The sequence below is a fragment of the Xyrauchen texanus genome, chromosome 22 (genome assembly GCF_025860055.1).
Source record: "Xyrauchen texanus isolate HMW12.3.18 chromosome 22, RBS_HiC_50CHRs, whole genome shotgun sequence".
In the NCBI taxonomy this organism is placed as follows: domain Eukaryota; kingdom Metazoa; phylum Chordata; class Actinopteri; order Cypriniformes; family Catostomidae; genus Xyrauchen; species Xyrauchen texanus.
In genome coordinates, this window is record NC_068297.1 from 9,906,649 (window position 1) to 9,928,248 (window position 21,600).

The 21,600-nt window shown below is 36.2% G+C and overlaps 1 pseudogene; it reads right to left on the bottom strand.

Annotated features, from left to right (window-relative positions):
- LOC127662314 (aarF domain-containing protein kinase 1-like) overlaps window positions 1-21,600 on the bottom strand; it is a 101,085-nt pseudogene that overhangs the window by 72,684 nt on the left and 6,801 nt on the right.

Consider the following 21,600-nt stretch of genomic DNA (forward strand, 5'->3'; position numbering starts at 1 on the left):
CCCGCTCAGCACCAGTTTCATGTACAACAGTAAAGAGAAGACTCAGAAGAATTGCAAAGAAAAAGCCACTTTTGAAACAGAAAAACAAATAGAAAAGGATTGACTGGGCAAAGAAGATATTGGGCAACAGATCATTAAAAAAGAGTGTTATGGATCTTAAACCTCTGAGGTTTAAAGGTCGACTGCAGGGGATCGTGCGGGAGAGAGAGCTCGTTAACGGACATGTCCGTCATGTGTGTGTTTATGTTGTCTTTTAAGTTTATCATTAAACCTATTATTTATATTGAAAAGCCGGTTCTCGCCTCCTCCTTTCCACGGATCCCTTTACAAACCCATTGAGCTTTTGTGATATCAGCTAGACTGAAAGGTGTGTGAGAAATGCCCGACAAGACAGCCACATCTATTGCTACAGGAAGCGTGGGGTAAAATGTCACCTGAGTATCTGGACAAACTGACAGCTAGAATGCCAAGGATCTGCAAAGCTGTCGTTACTGCACATGGAGGATTTTTTGATGAGACTCTTTGAAGAAGTTCTGAATATTTTTTTTCAAATTGTTATAATCATTTTAAACGTTATTAATGTCCTGACTATATATTGTGATCAGTTAAATGCCACTTTGGTGAATAAAAGTACCAATTTGTTTCCATAAGAGCAAAATCTGTACATTATTCCAAACTTTTGGTGTTTATGTCAAACATGGTCAAAACATCAAACAGATAGGCTAGACATGATCACGGGTTCCTCTCAATGAATCAGCATCATAGACGCTTTATATCTTCCCCATTTCTTCTGTTTGCTTAACTACTACATGATCAATTCAATTATTAATGGGAAATAATTTATGACTGTTTAATCAATTGACTAAAACAGAAATGCCCCCAGAGAGTCAGATCTCTTACAATGTGAGCAGAAATGAGTGGACACATATGGCTTTTTTTGCCACCTCAAGCAAAACCATTTCAGCGCGGTTCCTCTCTAATCTTTATCACACAAACGTCAAAGGTAAAAAATACCCAGTATCACCATGTAAACAGAGTCATTTTTCAGCTCTATATTTGCCTTGTGGTACCACAACAAGCTCAGAAATGCCTGCGACTCTGTCGTGCCACCATTGAATAATCATGCTTGTTTTACAGGGCGGGAATCTGATGCAGATTTATCCCCGACATGGTGGCTTGTGCTCTGCTGTCAAGTGTTTTGACAGAACTAATAGTGTGCATTAGAGGCACAAATCTGTGGGTATAAACCCAGGCAATTCTCATTACCCTGCAGGGCAAGCCAGGTCTCTTTGTTATTCATTAAAAATGAAAAGGGGCTTGCCTGGGTGCATTTGGCACTTGTTATGACAGATTATTTACCTTGCAAAATGTTCTTGCGAGGAAAGATTTTAGGGTACTCTGACACTTGGCATCTAGTCGAAACAATTTAAAAAAGTGCTTTACTGCACAAAGTTGTTTGTTGTATGTGAGTAAAATCAGATGAACGTACAAGTGTACAAACTTACAATACAAATCCCATTTGAACACCATAAGTTGGCACACTTGTACAACTGACTTCAAAAATGAAAACTGAAGTTTGAACAAAAAGCTTTAAATGTCTGTTTTAAATGTCTTTTGAAGTTTGTTGAAATGTAAAGTTTTTTATTGTCATGTACATGAAAAAGGTGATAAATACACTAAATCCTTCAGTACAATCAGAATATGCCAGTTTCATTTTATAAATGCCCAACTATATGGAAATCCAAATGGAAATAGCGACTTTTGTGCAACAGTATATTCAAGTCTTCTGAAGAAAACTTTGTGTGATGAACAGAAATAAATTATATACAGACCAAAAAATAAATAAATTTTGAGCTCCACCCTCTCAGGGACTACCATCACTAGAGCCGCAGGGACCGCCTCCCTCCATGCTTTTAGGAGGTTGAGATGGTAAACATGACGTTCCCAGTCCCTATCCATCCACTTAACATCATAATCTAGATCTCCGACTCGATGTGTGACCTCAAAGGGCCCTTGCCAATGGCGAGTAATTTAGAGCTTGAGGTGGGCAGTAATAAAAGCACTTTATCTCCCTATGTGAATTACCATAGTCGAGCGCCCCTGTTACACAGCCGGGTTTGCCGTTATTGAGCTTGGAGAAAATTCTTCAGTGTTAATCGCCCCAAAGTGTGTAGTTTTGCTCTAAGATTAAGAACATACTGAATTTCATTTTTACTATTTGAAGGTCCTTCCTCCCAAGCTTCCCATATGAATTCGAGCACACCACACGGCAGATGCCCGTACAGTAGCTGGAATGGGGAAAACCTTGTGGAGGCTTGTGGGACCTCGCATACTGTAAATAACAAGGGATCAAGCCCCTTATCCCAATTCCTAGCATGCTCATGTACGAACTTACGAATCATGTTTTTCAAGGTTTTTTAAATCACTCCACCACCCCATCTGTTTCTGGGTGATAAACACTCAATTTACAGATAATTACAACCCAGGTGACGAGCCTTACAGCTCTCACTCTTCCGCAGACAGACACACAACCACACCCCATACCCACAATTGTTTTTTAGTATTTCCATATCCAGTATTCTCTCAGATCACAGCAGCATGTTTTCTTTTCTTCTATCAGCCTTGAGAACATAGAACTGATTTAGCATATCTGTTATTTTCTCAACGTTTCGACCTCCGTTGAGGAAGTCCAACTTAAGAGGCATGTTCTTCTTAGTTCTTCAACCAAAAAAGCCTGGAAAAAAACAGTGGACAACCTGTAGCACTGGTTGCAACTGAACACACCAACAAATAAAAAAAATGCATTAAACTGAGGCCAAGACATCTAACCAACAACTATCCTATAAGACCCATCTGTAATAACATATTATTATTATGTGTGATACAGATTAAATTGTAGGTGCATGGACAAATGGCGATTTGCAATAAAATGAAATGAATAAAACTGTAGGTTGAATGATGGATTCTATTTTTTAAGCACTAATGGAAGGTGAATAGGCCCCTAGACGAATCGAGCTACTCATGGGTGTGTGACAATGACAGAGCGTGTGAATTAGCCATCAGAAGCCAGGCATCAGCAGCCCCGCTCCCCCCGGTAATTACCTCCATCACAACAATGTCCTTGGAGCTTTGCCACTGGACCTTGGGATGCTGCACCTTCACTGCCACCATCCTCCCATCCAGGAGTGCTACTTTGTGGAACTGAGCGAGGGACGTAGCCCCGAGTGATTCTCATCTAACTGGGTAAAAAGCTAAGGAGAGAGGATTATTTTAATGATTAGAAAACTGGGAAGTGGTAGGACTATTATCAAACCAGCAAGGCACAATAAATGATACAATAATGCCATATGTGTTGTCACCTTAAAAATAGTGTTGTTTTAGTTGGTGGTTTTATCTAAAGATTTGAAATTTTAGAGGACATAAATACACTAAATGTTACTTAGAAATGCATGCTTATAGTACCACCTGTTTACTCCAGATGGCAGTAAGTGAAACTTCAGCTGTATGGGCAACACACAGTTTATTCAAAGAACAAAACAACCCTTCAGCAGCAGAACAACACAAACATGCGTTACGTTCTTGCATTCAAAACACTTGATGGAATGCAAATTCGAACTAAGTATTAAACTATATTTAACTTGACACAGTGACCTAAAAGTGTTATGTTTATGACGCAACGCAAGCATGTCTGACACAGGTGTACATTGATGGGTCCTTAAACAAGCCCTCATAATAATTCTCAAACTGATTGACAAATTCACTTGTGATATGGATGCTGTGAACTGTATGCCAGTGATTGGCTTAAGTATGGGCTGAAATATGTGCCACCAGAAACTGAATTTGAACCATTTATATTTGAATTTGAATGGCTAAACTTGAATAATTGCATTGAAAAACTGAATTTGAATCACATCATTTGAAATTGTATTGTTTAATTAAAATTGAATTTATTCAAAAACTGAATCTGAATTGTATCATTTGAAATTGAATTTATTCGTTTGGAACTGAAGTCCAATAAAATTTGATCCTCACTGAAAATTAAACTCTCTATATATCTTCACATTCACTTCTCACAATTCAGATTCAGTTCTCAAATTCAATTTCAAGTTACTGAGACAGACATCCGGGTAGTTGGAGGATGAAGGAAGAGCAATCGAGCGCAGATCGATAGATAGCGTTCATTGGCGCACAGGACTCCTCTTGGGCCAATCAGCACCAATGTTTTGGAGCACAGTACGTTACCCGCCATGAAACTATGGAATTACGATTGTGTCAATAATAATGAATGTAACTTTATAAAACTGAACGTAACTTTTTCAGAAACTATCAAAAATATTCCATTACAAAAGAAGAAAAACACAATTCAAATGAAAAAAATGAACTCAGTCGCATCGAATTTAACAGGCTCTTCAAATATGCTTCATTTTTTGTTAATGTTTTTCAAAGATTCGTTTTCGCAAATCGTGGATTCTGAATACATTGCCACAGATTTCAGCTTACGCTCGCAGTTTTTCGTTTGCTGTTTTGAGACAAACCTCTCGTGGGGGTGGGCTTAACAGTGATCTACTCTGATTGGATAGTGAGCTTTTGATGGACAGGTGCTCTCTGACCCGGATGTACAGACGTCACTCAGTGGCGCGCATATTAGAAAGCTCTCGCGGTGATTTGTAGTTATGCAATACGTCGTGCTTTGTTGTATTACTTACTAACAATATGTAAATAATATTTGACCTATAATTATATAATTTAATATTATATGAGACCTTCGATCAGTCTGTAAAGATGAGCTCTCAGGAGAGACACGGAGCGGCATCATCTTCCTCCTCTTGTCCTTCAAGGCAGCTTGAAGTAAGTTCGTGTTACTGAAGTAACCAATAACATCGATAAAACTTTTATTCATGTAACGTTACAGTGTGCAACAGTTCTGGCTTTATTTTGCAAATTTATTGTTGTATTGTAAATGCATGCTAAATAAAATGTTGCTGTTTTGTCATTGTCATGACTGCAAAACTGAAACCTGGCCATATCTTGGTCCACTGTTTGACTCTGCCCCGACTGCTGAACGGACTGCTGCTGACCCTGCCTTGTGCTGGTATTCCCGAGCGACTGGTTAAGAATTTCAAGGTTGTTATGTACAGATGCAGCATCTGCACCAAGATTTCTGCCTTGCTGTAGAATAAAGACCAGTTTGATATCTGCACTGTCTACATTGACACGTCCTTGAATATAATAACTGTGCAAAAGAGCAAACAATCAAACTACATAACATCATGACATGGCATCAGTGCATTGCAAACTTGTGAATGACAATAAAAAATTATTAAAAAATATATAAAATTATGATATTTTATATGTGTTTATCAAAACATTGTGAATAAATATAATAAAATATATGCAATATTCCACCACTGTGTTGAAATTTAGAGTGTTTTCTGTAAAATTAGAAAATTGTATCGATGTTATTGGTTACTTCAGTAACACGAACTTACTTCAAGCTGCCTTGAAGGACAAGAGGAGGAGGAGTGGAGCATTTGTTTAATAAGCAAGGTCTTTTATTCAGATATTCAGAATTTCTTTCTGAATACCAAATACCAGTAACCCCAAAAGAATTTGCTACAGTAATGGGTGCTATTCCCTCTGGTTTATGTATGCTTTTTAAAAACCGTAATTACTTCACCCCAGTATCTACTGCATCCTTTCCTAAACCTTGTGATACTTCTGTTGGTCAAATCTGTTTTTCAGAGTCGAAAGCTAAAAACTATAAGATCTTTATTTCTTAAGGATTTGATTTCTGTTCCACCTGTTATTTCCTTTTGGAATAATTTGTTTGGTAACCTTAATTGGAAAAAATCTGGTCTTTACAGCAGAAATTCATTCTCACAAATAAAGTGAAAGAAATTTCCTTTAAGTTGATACACAGGTTCTATCTGTATACAAAGATTTAAATCTGACATTGAGCTAACATGCTCTTTTTGTGTGAATTCTGATGAAACAGTGGTTCATTTATTTTGGTTGTGTCATTACACTCAGAAGCTCTGGAATGAAATTGATGTTTTTATCAAGTGTAAGATTTTGCCAGGCTTCTCAATACATATGACAAACATTATATTTGGGTATTTTGATTCAGACCCCACAAACGAAAATGTCTGTTTTGTTATTAATTTAATTATTTTCTTAAGCAAATTCTATATTCACAAATGCAAATTTTTAAACTGTAAACCTATCTTCTCTGTCTTCTTAAAAGAAATAGAAAATTATCTAAATTTGATTTCAGTATCTACTAATAAGAAAGCCATAAGGACTGTTAGAATCTGCATTGCATTTGATCTCTTCATGTGAACATTTTTGTGTGATGTAATGCCCTACCTCTTCTTTTATTGTTATATACATTATTATTATTATCTTTTTTTTTAATTATTATTATTTTTTCTATTTATTTTTGTCTTCTTTATTGTTTTGGTTGATATTATGTGATGTACGTATGCTTTCTCTTTTGTATGTTCCTGTTCTTTGCATTAAAAAAACATATATATATATATATTTTTTTTTTAAATAAATAAGAGGAAGATGATGCCGCTCCATGTCTCTCCTGAAAGCTCATCTTTACAGACTGATCGAAGACGATTATTAGACGATCGAAGGTCTCATATAATATTAAATTATATAATTATAGGTCAAATATTATTTACATATTGTTAGTAAGTAATACAACAAAGCACGACGTATTGCATAACTACAAATCACCGCGAGAGCTTTCTAATATGCGCGCCACTGAGTGACGTCTGTACATCCGGGTCAGAGAGCACCTGTCCATCAAAAGCTCACTATCAATCAGAGTAGATCACTGTTAAGCCCACCCCCACGAGAGGTTTGTCTCAAAACAGCAAACGAAAAACTGCGAAGCGTAAGCGAAATCTGTGGCAATGTATTCAGAATCCACGATTTGCGAAAACGAATCTTTGAAAAACATTAACAAAAAATGAAGCATATTTGAAGAGCCTGTTAAATTCGTGCGACTGAGTTCATTTTTTTTTCATTTGAATTGTGTTTTTCTTCTTTTGTAATGGAATATTTTTGATAGTTTCTGAAAAAGTTACGTTCAGTTTTATAAAGTTACATTCATTATTATTGACACAATCGTAATTCCATAGTTTCATGGCGGGTAACGTACTGTGCTCCAAAACATTGGTGCTGATTGGCCCAAGAGGAGTCCTGTGCGCCAATGAACGCTATCTATCGATCTGCGCTCGATTGCTCTTCCTTCATCCTCCAACTACCCGGATGTCTGTCTCAGTAACTTGAAATTGAATTTGAGAACTGAATCTGAATTGTGAGAAGTGAATGTGAAGATATATAGAGAGTTTAATTTTCAGTGAGGATCAAATTTTATTGGACTTCAGTTCCAAACGAATAAATTCAATTTCAAATGATACAATTCAGATTCAGTTTTTGAATAAATTCAATTTTAATTAAACAATACAATTTCAAATGATGTGATTCAAATTCAGTTTTTCAATGCAATTATTCAAGTTTAGCCATCCAAATTCAAATATAATGGTTCAAATTCAGTTTCTGGTGGCACATATTTCAGCCCATACTTATGTTCAATAATATGGGAGTAAACAATACATTGTATTCTAAAGCTGCTTTTTTATTGTCTTATCAATTATTATTAACTCTTCTGCCACAAGAATGTAATGCATTTTAATTATCTGAATTTTTTTATATAAATTATATATATATATATATATATATATATATATATATATATATATATATATATATATATATATATATATATATATATATATATATGTGTGTGTGTGTGTGTGTGTGTGTGTGTGTGTGTATTTCAATTTGTATTCCTTTGTAATTATTTACTTTTTACTCATAATTTCTGGAATTTATTTCGACCTTGGCATAGTGTACTACTGGGTTAGACATTTTATCCAACTACAGGTCATTTGACTGAAATGTTTCTCATGATCTTAAAAATATTTTGATCTGAAGGTGTATGCTTACATTTTTTAAATTAGTTTTGTAGACAAAAATAAATCTGTGCCACCATATTAATTTATATCATTTTAAAACAAAAATTTTATTTAAAAAATGTAGTTTTTGAAATTGATGACTTAGATGCCCAACATAGATGAGAACTCCTTCAATACTGTTTAAAATGCATCCCAGGGTGATACCTCAAGAAGCTGGTTGAGAAAATGTCAAGAGTACATGTCTGCAAATTCTAGGTAATGGGTGACTACTTTAAAGATGATAAAATATTACAGTTTTTATTTATTTTGTTTAGTCACAACATAATTAATATAGTTCCATTTATGTTATTCCATAGTTTTGATGATTTTACTATTATTTTACAATGTGAAAAAAAAAAGATAATGAAGAATGAATAAGTGTTTCAAAACTTTTAACCGGTAGTGTGTGTGTATATACACATAGAATATCTCTCGTCCAATCAGATTCGAGGACCGGAACTAACAAGTTCTTGTCCTCGAATCTGATTGGATGAGAGATATTCCATGAGCACTGATGGTCTGACACTCTGTGTGTATCACTTTTGTGTTTGTGCCATTCTAAACTAAAGTGTAAGAGCAGTGCAGATCAGCAATCAGCAGCACTGCTGTGATTACACTCTGCACTCGGTTCTGAGGCCTTGTGCCTGCGGCCGAATCACAGCAGTTCTTATGTAGGGTCATATCGCACTCTTGCTTGTGTGATATTGTTTAAATATACATATATGTACAGTATATATATATATATATATATATATATATATATATATATATATATATATATATATATATATATATCAATGTTTCTTTTGACTTCAGAATGAGAATATAATCATACCCACTCTTGTTTCCAAAGTGATTCTTTTGGATATTTGGCATTTGAAGTGTTACAAGTCCCTCACAACCTGAACTGTCATCGAATGGCTATTAAAGATCTGTCCAATGTAGTGGGAATCCTGCAACAAAGGGTTAAAATTCCCTGATATTTCCAGGTTTTACATAACTGTGGGAATCCTTTACATTTAGTATAGAGACAATCCCCCATGGATCAATCTGGGGTTAAATGTCTTGCTCAAGGGCAAAATGATGATTGTTTATGGACTTTCTCTTGAGTGCTTCAAACCTACAACCTTTTGGCAACCAGCCAACATCTTTAACCACTACACCATACCAAAATTCCACAAATCCCTGCTGTACTTAACCCATAAAGTGCTGTTATTTAACTAACATGCCCAGAACAACTTATGCAGTGTTGTTTCTAAAACAAGATTAAGCAAATGTATTTGTTTTAAAGATTTTTAGATATTTTTATTGGAAAACAATACAAAAAATATTATCAAAAATAAAAATGTTGCCCTAATTTCAAAGGTCTTTCAAGAAAATAAAAATAAAGTATATACAACGTGAATTTTCTTGATGAAAAAAATATGATCTTGACTTGTATCATGTGCATGGAAAATGGCTAGAAATAGCATTTTAGCTTAGCGTAAAGCTGACAATATACACAAGGTTTATTTCTATTTCTTCTGCTCGAAACATACTTCAAAATTACTTCTCTGTCTGCTCGTATGAATGTAACACATCATAAGAAAGTGTTTCACCACTGTTCAAATGCACTTTGGAGCGCATCATTTATATGTATAAATGTTTTCCATCTGAAAGGACTAAATATTAAATGACACAAATGACAATAAAATGCAAAGTAATCTCTTCAGTAATCAAAATACATTTTGAATATAACTGTATTCTAATTACCAATGATTTTGGTATATTTTTTGGAATACAGTTACTTATATTTTGTATTTTAAATATGTAATTCTGTTACATGTATTCCATTACTCCCCAACACTGTATATGATATGTAGTAACTAAGAAAATTGTGCACCTATGCTTGGAGGGCCTCCAACCACTTTTTTCTTCATAGATTAAAGCTGTGTCATTTTTTACATTATAAAATTAGTTCTCGCTTAATATACAGAATCAATTATATGTAGGCATTTTATAAGGTGATTTCACCCAAAAAGTGTAACACTGTGGCTCAATGGTGCCACAGTGTTATTTCAGAGTTTTCAGAAATATTAACTAATTCCTGTTTGTTTGTGCAGTCTATTCAGACGACAAACCAATATTGGCCCGAACAGTGTTGTGAGATTAGGATGGGACTATCTTTTTTTTACCACCAATGAAAGAAAAGGAGAGTTGGAATCTGTCTGACAACAGTAATGATTCTTGCAGTTACGTTTGGCAATGCTAGTGACAGAAATTACACATTTCAGCTTTATGCTAATTGTGATTCCTAACCCTATTCCTTCCCTCTACAGACATCTTTGGGTATTTTAAGATTTTAATTAAGACACTTATTTTGCCCATTTATGAACCCCTTTATAATTTTTAAGTTGTAAGCAGTTTTACTGTATATGTGTGGACATTCTCTAAAATGTATCCCACACAAGTACATTCAACCTCTTTGTTTCAACAAGTCTGAAATTAGTTCTCTTAAATTACAATAAACATGTAATTTCAAAATAATTACTTCAAGTAATACTTCGAGGGAACCTATCTGAATCAAGTAAACCCAACAAAATTGATCATGTCAAAATACCATTGTACACATGTATTCTGTCACTACATGCTAGCAATTTCATCATAATACCTATCTCATATCTAGACTTATGCTGCAGCATTATAACTCTACCCAAACTCCAGTTTCTGCTTTACTTATTTATTAATACATGGCCGGGGGTTCCATCAGACACAGCTATGGAACTGACCCAAGAAAAGTTAAACAATCTTTTGTAGATGATATAATGTGATCTCTCATGATACTTGTTTACTTTATTCTGATTGGATAAAGGTTAGTTAGAATAAGCTAATCTTCTTGGCAAGAGATCAACATTATGAAATATAGTTATTAAAAGAGTGTATGATGGAAATTCCAGTCATTGCTAGCGGCAAACAGTTTTCCAGTACAGAGTTCAACAATGTCAGGTTTGCATTTTTAGTTCCCCTGAAAATATTACACTTGCACTGACAGTTCTTTTGCTCCCCTTCTCAGGTACCTTTCATATTTAGCCCAAAATTTGCTATCACACTAAGATTGATAAAAATGACTCATCAGCTGAGACCAGCACTTTCACACAAAGTTATCCACTAACACCAACAGAGTCAGCAGTTGGACATGGCAGGGGTCACCTGTCCACACTCAGCATTTGCTTCGTCACAGATGGACTCACTGACGTATACAGATATCCTCTCTGATTAGGCTAATGTAAACCTGACCATGGTTTCCAGCTCTGAGGATCCTTCCAGCATACCTGAGGCAACACACCCACACATGACTAGTACTTGCCAGTCCACTAGTTACACAACAGTATATCTGGAAAACCCTCATTACACCGTGGACAAGCAGATATTTTTATTTTATTTTTTCATGATACAATATATAGAACATTCGAAACAGAAATAGCCAAGATTTTTAGCTGTACAGTCTATGTTGGGTTAAAAGATGTTTTTCATGATTTCACAATGAATATAGGTGTTCACTCTATTTTATCAAGTATGACTTGTGTATTACTTTGACAAGTAAAATGACAAGTTTGGCCATCATTCTGTGATGTAAGAGCCCTGGTCTGCAGAGTAATTTCTCTATGATCTGTTAATCTAGCATAGTGGATGGGGATATTTTAGGCCCCTCCCACTCCAAGCCCCATTCTTCTCACTGTGGGATAAGAATATCGGAAGCAATTAGCAACAGCAGAGGTCAAGGAAGAATCCCTAGAGAGCTGTAGTCATTATGCTTGCCTGTCTCTTGTCAAATGCAATATGTTCACCCTGCAGAGAGGCCATGCTAGAACAATGTTTACCACGGGAGTAGGGTTGTGAACTGAGAAATGGTTTGTATTCAAATGTTCTTTTGTTTTTTTTTGTTTTTAAAGCAGTTTCCAAATCACTCAAAATACTAGAATCAAATTATTTTCATGACATTTGTTTTCACAAACAGATTTGAGGTCATACACACACAAACGTATTTTCAGTTGAAAACTAGGTTTACCATTTCGCAACATCATCATTTTTATGGTACTATAGCCGTGGTTCCAAACAGGGTGCTGCCAGACTGGCTAAGGGTGTGTAAAATTTCTGCTCAGTTTAATATTGTAATAGCCACTATTTAAAAATACCAGCAGTAGCAAGTACAGACTCAATTCTGTACCTGTGCGCTGTTTGTCTACAGATTTAAGGTTTTTAAACGCTCACATGCATATGTGCATGTGCTATATATAGAGCACTCATTTTTTGTGGTGAATGCAGCTACGTACGTTTACATTTAAATGCATTTCTTGACACGATATGAATGTAAACACAGACGTTAATGTATTACGGGAGTGTTAACAGATGGGACAAAAATCTGCTCCGTCTTGACACAATATTAATTGAAGCCATTAATGTATTACATGATGTAGACAGGACAAAAATCTTATATCAAAATTTCCAATCTGTACGATATGTAAATGCAGCCTAATAGACATGCTGCAGCTGTTTTAAGCCTATTAATATTGATCAATATTGATAAAAGAGAAAAGCACTCACCGTCCTTAGCTAGAAAACTCTGCTTTGAGCCCAATACATTATAATAACAGGTCTGCTTTTCAGTCAATCTCTGACTGTATTGAATCTTTATTAATGCATACCTGCCAACATCAGAATGTGAAAAATATGGAGAATTTATTTGGGGTGGAGGGGGTGGAGTGCACTACACAGACAGTTATATGTGTATAGGGAGTGGCTGTACAGGTCATTAATAATACATTGAAGATGAATAATACCAATAAATGTCTTCAGATGGTCTCTTACCACATTCTGCAAGGTATTGGCAATAAATGCTTTGAGTAATTAATAATAAAAAGTACATATCCATTCTTATTATCACTTAGGCTTAGAACTATTCTGACCCATGTCTTTTTGCTTCACCTGTAGCCTACTGTACTTCTTGTCTTTATGACACAGTGATTGTATTCATACATTTTTGGATCTGTTTAATTTTGTACATCATATTTAAAATTTATATTTATATTTTAATTTAAAAAAATCCACAGTATTAGCACAATGTGTGTACTTTTCAGACAGTCCTTGCCACACAATCCACAGGATTAACACGTTTCAGGACAATGTCTGGACATTTCAGATGACCCCTTACCCACCTATGAAAAATGTTCAGCGTATATCAGTGTTAAATCAAAGATCGAAACCACAATTGTTCGCTTCCTTTTGATTCCCATACATATACACGAGCCACTTCAATACTCTAGCCCTCCTGTAAGAATACTTTTGTTTTGATACGTATAGCACTGGTTTGGCATTTGCACTTTTGTCCAATTTTGCTTTCTTGTCCTTTCCCGATTTTGTCATTTTGTTTTTGCAAGCATGTTCATGTAGCTGACCCAGTTTGTCCTTTCTAACATTATCAGATCATTTTTACAGTTTTGTCTCTTTTCGTGCTGGCTTATCTAAAGCCACAGATGACTTGGAGTACAGATCAGCCTGCGCCTGTGATGGCCTGATATCACAGCGCGACCTCTGACCTCACGTTGAGCAGCTGGTGCCATTATTGGACCTCACTGTAATCACAGTCAGCTGGGACTACCACAGAGGGGATACACAAACAGAGCTAAGACCAATGTGAATGGCTCCTGAAAGCAACTGAAACACCACTGCTGTTTGAAGAATGAGGAAAGGCTATTTGAGGAAATTTTGTATTTTGTTTTATTAGGGCTGTCGACTGAACACTTAAATGCAACACATTCAATCATATCCCCAGAACACAATAAGGATTATTCCTACCATCTGAGAAATTGAAACTTAAGTACCATATGTTTTCAGAAGGGGAGAGTAAGCGAAACTCCAACTATATAGGCAATACGCAGCTACAAACCACACTCAGGCTTAATTGATACTATATATATATATATACACACACATTTCTTTTTCAAAGGCACTTTTTTAATTGACTTATCATGCTTTACACATATACCTCAATAAATTAATGCATTATAATTATATTTAAATATTATATTTAAAATAAACTGTATGTTATATTTATGATTATTTAAATCTACCTATTTAATTATGTAATACTTATATATTGAATTATTGTTATTTGAATGGCCTTTCTCAGAAAATATTAATATGTTCAATTATTTGCAAGTAAGTGATTGGAATAAGAAGTAATATTGTATAATACTATAAAATCCTAAACAGGACACGATTTTCCGATTTTTCAGAAAAGATGTGGGTAGTTGCCTGGGTACTGCTATGTGCTTTGTAAGGTGTTTTGAGTGATTTTTAGCACATTGTTTTACGGTTTTTTGGGTATTCTGGGATGTTTCTAGGAGGTGTCTTACTAGATCAGGTTAAAAAAGCACACTCCCAACTCTGTATACATAATATTTTGATCCCTATATGCACTAACTGCATGGCCAAAAGATTGCGGATATCACCTTTCAATTAACATGACTGGCTATTCCATAATTCTAGTGAAGACAAATCGTAATTCTACAGCATTCAGCAGCATTCTAAAGAATAGTTTACTTCCAACTTTGTTGTATCAGTTTGGGGTAGGCCCTTTTCTGTGCCATTAAATGCCCTTGTACACAAAGACAGGTCCATAAAGAAAGAATGTACAGAGTCAGGTGTGGAAGAACTTGACTGATCTGCAGAAAGCTCAGACCTGAACCCTATCAACATAGACACTGACTGCGAACCAGGGTACATCACCCAACATTTGAATCTGAACTCACTAATGCTCTTGTGTCTAAACATGCAACTGTATTCCAGTGGAAAATGTTCTAGCAGCAAAGAGTGGGATTAATCCCTATGGTTTTGAAATTAAATGTTCAACAAGCTGATATGAACACTGGTGTTCAGGTGTCCAAAAACTTTTGGCCATAGAGGATATGACTTGTGTCTCTTCTAAAATGTAGGTTCATTGTATTTTTTAACCTCCCAGGGGGAAATCGCTTAGAAAAGTAATAGCATACCTCTACAACTCAATAAACCATACAATATTAGGTATAATTTATGTCTGTAGTACAAATGGATGTATGGCTTACGTGCCGAAGGAGCTTAGCAAACACACCTGCCAACAAAATTAAAAATGTATTCCGCTTTTTAGCTCTGTTTTTAGCTTTTTTGCTTTACTTTAAGCTTTTGACAAACTACTCACCAAGCCCACTGAAACAAATAGCATAACCAAAGTGATCAATCAACTAAAAATGTAAGAAAAAGTCTGTGAAACCTTGGAATTAAGTGGATTTCTGCATGAATACTTCCTAAAGTGTGTTCTGATCTTCCTCTAAATCTTAATAATAAATAAGGGGTTCAAAATGTTTTTTCCCCCTCAAACTATCAATGCTTCACCTCAGATGGCTCAGAGATAGCAGATCAACTAAACAGGGAGCCATATACTAACTACATGCACTGCATCAAGACAATGTTTACTGCACAATAAGATCTAACTATTTCCTACATCCCACAGTATACTATATAAAAAGTAAATCCAATTGTTTTCAAGCAGCAAAGCTCATTAGCATTTTTATAGTAAAGAGAGTTTTCCATTATTCTTTTGGAGGAATTCTATCTTTGTGAAACGCCATTATTTTTCCTCTAGAGAATGGTGATCTTATCTTAATTAAAACTTTTGCCATCACAAATATAAAAATGTCAGCACATAAGCATTCCTGTCTAAAGGCAAACTAATATTTATTTTTTTAAAGCAATCCTTTAAAATGAAAAGAATCAAAACTTCTTTAAAAAAAGTAAAACTAGTAAAAATGTTTAAGTGTTTTTTTTTTTTTAGATAGAGTGCAGTGTGGTGTTATGTGGTGTAATGGATTACCTTCATGCTGCCTTTATGTCCTTTTTGAACATGACAGTGTTGGACCCCATTGACTTGCATGGTATGGACAAAAACACCTCATATCTGTAACAAAAAAAGCTTTGTTTGTGTTCCACAGAAGAAAGAACATTGTACGAGTTTGAGACAGTTTAAGGTTGAGTAAATTATGAGAGAATTATCATTTTTGGGTGAACTACTGTATTTCTTTAATTGCAAATATTCACATTTCAGCATTTGCTGAAAAAAGACCCAAAATAAAAAGAAATGTAAAAAAATAAATGAATTTTTTATTTTGAACAGATTCTTTCAATATTAATGCACAGTCTATTACAAAATAAAACTTTATTGTTAAAAAGTTCACTCGATAATATTGCAGAAAAATTAAGTAATTCCAGTGTAAATCTTAGTAGAAAAGTTTTTTTTTTTGCTAATTTTATTTAACTTGTATCTGAACTTTAAAGGATTCAAATCTCTTTTTGGTTCACTTCAGATGTAAGATATTAGTCAACTTTTCATTCAAAGTTATTTTTTGGAACTCAAATAAAATCTTAGAATTTGTAAACAAATAATAATGATAATAATAGTAAAGTATTATTCTTATTCTTATTACTGACTTGTATAATTTTCTAACAGTCGTGAACCTTTAACTTTTAAACCCTCTGGCTTTAATTTTGACTGGTGGAGCACTTCAGGAAGTTCTGTAAGTGAGTGTATGTACGCTATTCACAGTAGTTTAATTCGCTTCTTATTTAAAATCTGGTAAAATGATCCTCCGGTGTTGTTCTCAATGCATGTTTTAACTATTAAACATCTACATCTGAGCTGTTGTTCATGTGGTGAGCAAACCAGCCTGCGTGTGCTTACAGTATGTGTGTGTCAACAGAGCCACGCCACTCACTCAAGCAGAACAGCCTTTTGCCATTCATAAAGTTATCATGTCTTCACTTCAAGAGCCTTTGAAGAAAATGCATATGAAGCGCATCGGACCGATATGTCATCTGTCTAAAAACTTCCGTATCGGAGCCTATACTGATCCAGGTACCGGATAGGTGCATCCCTAGGCTTAACAAAGAAAAGTAAACTCTCTAAAGGTGCATTCTTTCCTCTACCTTGCTTTCAATCAAGTGACTGACATTTGACTGTTAACCTGTCCAGGATTAAATTAACCAATATAACCCCACGCCTTTATCCTTGAGCTAATCGATGCATTTAATATGAGAGTGAACTTGATTTAAAAAATGAATTTGTGCACTTTGCGGGCCATGTACTCTTCTAAAGAACCTCATCCCCTCCTCTTCCTCCCCTCCACCACCATCCACAAAAAAAGACTTAAAATCTCCCCTCGTCTCCGCCTATACTTTCGTAAAATTATAGGGAAGGCAACAAAGGCAAAGGAGCTCTCTCTCTATCATGCTGAGCTCCATTGGAGATGGGGCAGCTGGAAATGTGTGTGTAATTTTCTGTCCTGAAATCAAAGAATGTTCCCAACGAGGCAAAGCTGCAGATTCAACCCTTTTCTTGAGATCTACGGAGCTTGTCTTCAGGGTCAGAAGCCCAGCTCTGCAAACCATGAGAGGTCTTTCGCGATGGGAGGCACAGACAATCCCCGAGCATTTCACTTCAGTGACACCTCACAGTGTGCCCCTACCATCAGCACATGCTCTCATCACATACACTCAGCAGAATGTTAGAGAGGCATTCTCTCGACAGTCCATTTATGAATCAGTTCCTTTGTTAGAGGTTCCCATAGCTACCCAAGTTCAGAAGAAAAAAAAAGCCCAAGAGATGCTGTGGATAATGTTTTTGTGTTATCCATTGACACATGGGAATGCGACATATATGTGTGTAGGTAACTGGTATTTGGAGTTGTAGTTATGTTTGATGTGTTAAAGCGATAGTTCATAAAAACTGAAAATGCTGCCATCATTTTCTCACCCTTATGTTGTCCCAAACCCATATGTCTTTTCCACATGGAACACAAAGGATGATGTTAGGAAGAATGACAGCCTCAGTCACCATTCACTTTCATTGCATCTTTTTTCCATACAATGAAAATTAATAGTGACTGAGTCAGTCATTGTGCCAAACAAACATCGTCGTGATAACAGCGTGAACATGAGTGTGAAGCGATTGTCTGTGTTCCACAACTGCTTTCAGGTCCTTGAATAATGTATAACATGCGAGTAAGGGCAGCCGATGGACTTTCAGGTGCCCTCCTAGGGTAAGATGGTGCCCCCCTAGGGAGTTGGTGCCCTATGCAGACTGCGTAGTGTGCATATAGGGAGCACCGGTACTGCGTAGAGATCACATATCTGACCCATAACTGTATGATTTTATTAATTTCACTGCTGCCACACGATTGGCTGATTAGATAATTGCTTGAATAAGTAGATGTACAGGAGTTCCTATTAAAGTGGCCAGTGACCGTGAATATATTTTTATAATAACACAGTGCAGTGAAAAAGTATTGGCCCCATCATGTGTATACAGTATCTCATACTAAATTGCTTTTTCAGGCTGTCATTCTTCCTAACATCATCCTTTGTGTTCCATGTAGGAAAATAAAGTCAAATGGGTTTGAAACAATATGAGGGTGAGAAAATGATGGCAGCATTTTCAGTTTTTATGAACTACCACATTAACACATCAAACTTAACTACACCAATTACCAGTTACCTACACACATATATGTCACATTCACTTGTGTCAATGGATAACACAAAAACATTATCCACAGCATCTCTTGGACTTTTTCTTCTGAACTTGGGTAGCTATGGATATCTCTAACAAAATGAACTGATTCATAAATGGACTGTCGAGAGAATGCCTCTCTAAAATTCTGCTGAGTGTATGTGATGAGAGCATGTGCTGATGGTAGGGGCACACTGTGAGGTGTCATTGGTGTGAAATGCTCAGTGATTGTCTGTGCCTTCCATCATGAAAGACCTCCCATGGTTTGCAGAGCTGGGCTTCTGACCCTGAAGACAAGCTCCGTAGATCTCAATAAAATGCAGGCTGAATCTGCAGCTCTGCCTTATTGGTAAAATTCTTTGATTTCAGGTCAGAAAATGACACACAATAGAATATATATATATATTGTCTGTCTTTGGTGTAGGCCCCATCTGGCTGTCCGAAGTTGTAGTACTCGGAACCGTCATATCCTGCCGGAGATAGGAGGCAGGGGCGAGGAGCCTACCCCTGTACAGGATGGGACTCAACTGGTGGTGTTGGTGGGGTGGTGGAGGTTGTCGTGTTAGTGCAGTGAAACAGCAATGTGATAGATTGTGAGCAGACATATAAAGCAATGGCTTACATGTGATTGGCTAGGGGTTACCTAACTAATGGTGTACCTGCTAGTCTTCCTGCTAGAACTACACTGCGCTTACATATATATATATTGTATATGAATATGATCACAGATGGCTATATATAACATTTTTGATGTTCGGCCAATATGTTGCATGTTGTGATCATCATAGTGACTAGGCATACCAATATATATGCCAGGCCAAGTAATAGGCCAATTTTTGGCATTTTGAGACAATTAACATGGTGACTAGTGGTAGACGATATAAAGAAATATGAGATTCCAAGCCTAAAACTGTCAGGATCCTGTCACTTTGTAATTCTTGTTTATTGTGGTGACAGGATCCTGACACAGGATCCTGACACTAATGTTCTGTGCTTGTGCTTTCTAGGTCCTGACTCTTCAGCCTAGTTCGGTTCTGTTCTGAGTTGGGATCCGGACGCTCGTGCTCAATTTCTCATCTTTCAATGCACAGCTTCGGGTTCAATTCTCTTGCCATACGCTCCTCTGTCAGTCTTGTGTGTTTTGTGATTGCACGTAACTGTGTTTGGCTCATCATTGCCATGTGCACTCATGTCTGGTTGGTCTTGTATGTTAGTACATGGCTTTGTGTTTGTTCCTCCAAGTGATTCCCCGACTCCACCTCCTTGTTTCCCTCATCACTCTCCCACATTGAGTCCTTGTTATGTTAGTTAGTTTAACCTTCTCCTCATGTTCTTTCCTGCATTTATATTGTGCCCTCTTCCCTCATGTCTCTGCCAGATTGTTTAGTAAGATGATGTGTATGTTTCGTATTCTACTGTAGTCTTGTTCCCTGTCAGTTCCTGAACTTTGGTTTGTCCACTCTTTGTATATCTTTTCGTTTGTTTTTGCCCTGAGTTGTTCCTCTCCCTCGTGAGAGGATTTGTTTGTATTTTGTTTATTTTAAATAAAGCTCATTTCGAAATTGTCTCTGCATGTGTGTCCTTCACCAAAAACCTGTGACAAAAACATGGAATCCCTTGAGAAATTAATCACTTAGTCACTGTATACAATATATTAAAATTAGCCGACACTTATATAAGAAAGACAAATTTGTTTGCTTCCCAATTCATTGTCAGTTGTTCTTCCGTTTAATGTAGTATGGCGTAATTGCTTTGGGAGACCACAAGGGGGTGATACAAATTAACAGTACTTAATACGGAAGGATATGTCGAAATATTGCAGGTGGCATTTCAAAGTTGTGAATCTAGTCACCCTACACACAAAAGTTACGATGGTTTCCGTACTTAAAGAAAAAATAAAGTGACTGATGAGTTTGGATGCTAGTGAATGAAACTGGAGTAATTGAACTAAACAATTAGAAATAGCAATGTTTATTATGCAATCTATCTGTATGTAGCCTTCAATAGGTTTCAGTCAAGCTGTCAAACCACAAAAAGACATACTGTACTTTGAGTAGCTGGGTAATGCTGACAGATAGTGAGTGGTGGCGGCTGTATGCATACCTTGAAAATAATTGTTTCGAATTTTAGAATGCGCCATGTCGTCCACCAGGTGCATCTGGTGTATGACCCCCTTATAGTTACCCTGCCACTCACACTTCAAAGTTGTGTTAAGAAATATGTATGAAGAGACAAAAACTATTTATTTCTGAAAAAAGGCGATAAATATTGTTAATCATCTAGAACATTTTCTAATTATCGATTGAGGAAAAATGTGGCTTTGAAAGGCTTTGTTTATTTCCATATTATTAAACATTGGCCTTCCAAGGCAGCTGCCTACATAGGCAGTAGGCTACGAGGCAGCTCACTAGGTTTTGTAACAGAGCTATAGTGACTGATCGCCAGGAAAAAACGTGCTAATTTGCCAAAACCCCTATAGACAGCAGAAACTCCCCAAGGAGTTTTCTGTCATATCACTATCATTCCACAAGTGAATCTTTCTGCTGCAACTGAGACTCAGCTCGTAATATTTGACAGGACTCACATTTTACACGCTGGTGCTGAAATGCTGCCGCAGGACCTTAGGGAGCTTACTCACCTAACCATATTGGGAACAGTGATGCTCCCAAAGGCTTCTGTTCATCATCCACCACATACACCACAGTTTGGTGACATATATATTACCCTACTGCTACAACCTTGACAGTGCAGACACATGGCAGGCATTACATTTCTCGCTTACTGCAAGGAAGGACATAGAGGAAACATAAAGGCTTGTTTTGCTTCAGAGATTCCAAGATATCAAGATGAGCCTAATGAAAGAGCAACAATGTGTGTGTAGTAAGAAACTATTTTTCATTAGGAACACAGTGCCAGCTCAGTAAAGTGATAGTCAGTTATCTCATGTTTAAAGTCAAAATTTTCAACTAGTCCTATGAAAAAAAGGTGTTA